Below are 2522 nucleotides of genomic sequence, written 5' to 3' on the forward strand. Positions count from 1 at the left end.
TATATAACTATCTCAGAGTTTGGGTACTAATATTTCCAAGTGTAACGTAATTTAATACAAAAGCAAACAGGTGAGTTTGGAATTCGAGAGGTTGTTTAGCTTGCCAGCCGTAATATAATATTATATGTTCGGTTCCCAGACACGAGCCATAGTATAATACAGTATATATATATATATATATATATATATATATATATATATATATATATATATACACACACATAATATACATACTCAAATAAGCCATATATATTTTTGATACATTAATGTCTGGATTCTCTTAACGACCTCGGGATCAGAGCCCCAGGCGAAATCACACAAAGACAAAAGCTTCGCTCCGGCCGGGAATCGAACCCTGGTCGGCAAGCCTGTATAGACAGTGACTAAGCCACTTGGCCACGAAGAAGTATACATACATACACATACACAATGGATTGAGGAACTGAGAAAATTTGCGGGTATAAACTGTCATAAAATGACCATAAACAGATGGGAATGAAAGACTTGTCTAAGGCATATGTCCTGCAGAGGACTACTCACGGCTGATGCTATATATATATATATATATATATATATATATATATATATATATATATATATATATATATATATATATATATATATATATATATATATATAGATATATATATAGATATATATATATATATATATATATATATATATAGATATATATATCTATATATATATATATATATATATATATATATATATATATATATATATATATATATATATATATATATATATATATATATATATGATGGCTCTTGGGTCTGGGCACCAAAAATATATTATACTATCGCTCGCATATGGGAACCAAACATATATTATATATATTATGACTGGCAAGCCAAACAACGTCTCTAGTTCCAAACTCACTTATTTGCTTTTACATTAACTCTGTTACACATGGAAATATTAATACCCGAACTTTGAGCCAGCTAAATAACAGTTAAAAACTAAACTGAGTAATCATTCTTAAGAATTATTTAAAACTATTACTTACCACGATTCTTTAATAGGATACAAGCGAATACTATTTCAAACAATGGTGAGTGGAATAATACAATCTTTACAAAAATGATTATATTCTATATAAATTAAAACACTGAAAGAATTTATAAAAATCAAATAAATAATTAGAAATATTAAGTCTGGACAAAACTTAGATTAAGGCAAAAATGTTACGATCTGAAAATTATATAATAACTTGACTTGAACTATCATATCTGAATAAACCTTAGACTAAGAAAAAGAAATATTTATGAAAATTATGCAATCACTTGTTTCACTTGAAATTAAATCTGAATACAATATTTGTTTGACACTTTATGAACATAGATAACCAGATCACAATACAAGAACCTATTACCTTCCTACTGGGCCGTTTACAAAAACTCCAAGAGAATTCTTTTAAGTACTCACTATGATTAAAAAAATTCGTCACACCAAAACTTCTTATGTCACTGAGCACTTTTAAAACAATACACTGAGTTGCATGTGAGAGTGAGAGAGACGGGAAGATGGCTGTCTCAAGGCTGGAATTCTGTATCTGTCTATCTATGCAACCCTGGGGTCGCTTTTATATGAGACTTAGCTACTTCCATAAGATTCCAGGAGAGCAAGTTCTGGAAGCGTGGGGGCTGGGCAAGGCATCAGAGTTATCAAGTATTGCTCTGTCGAACGCTTACTCACGCAACTGGGAGACGAATCCTGGGTTTCCTGGGCAACTATCAGGCATAGTAAGGCGACTCTCTGTCAGCTAGATCCGCCCACCCTTGTCCCCCAAATTAAAAAAAGATAACATCCTATCACTAGATTTTTGCAAATTTTCCAAAGCATGTGACATATTGCGAATTCTCTCACAAACATGACGCAATATCTCATAAAAATATAAAAGGGCACTACACAAGCCCTAGTTCCTATCTTGTATGGTCATATGACACTCTCAAACAGTTTACGTAAGACTTTGTAACAAAAGTACGTGAAATAAGAAAGTTAATTCTTAAACATAAAGTAAATTTATATATACTGACTTGAATAAAGAATACAATGAAATTAACGATGAAAGCCTTACGTAATTTGCATAATAAACTTTAATCTACAGGAGAAAAACTTATCTTAAGAACTCGCTAACCTGTCTTCAATACCCAAATAAAATATAAATAGAATCATTATTAAACTACTGTGTTTACTCTACACTAGACCAGCTTTGTAAGATATATATATATATATATATATATATATATATATATATATATATATATATATATATATATATACATATGTATCTGTATATATATATATATAATAATTTGACTTGAACTATCATATCTGAATAAACCTTAGACTAAGAAAAAGAAATATTTATGAAAATTATGCAATCACTTGTTTCACTTGAAATTAAATCTGAATACAATATTTAAGTTTGACACTTTATGAACATAGATAATCAGATCACAATACAAGAACCTATTAGGAGGTAGTAGGTTGGCCAGGGC

This window comes from Palaemon carinicauda, chromosome 31 (assembly GCF_036898095.1).
Source record: "Palaemon carinicauda isolate YSFRI2023 chromosome 31, ASM3689809v2, whole genome shotgun sequence".
NCBI classification, from domain to species: Eukaryota; Metazoa; Arthropoda; class Malacostraca; order Decapoda; family Palaemonidae; genus Palaemon; species Palaemon carinicauda.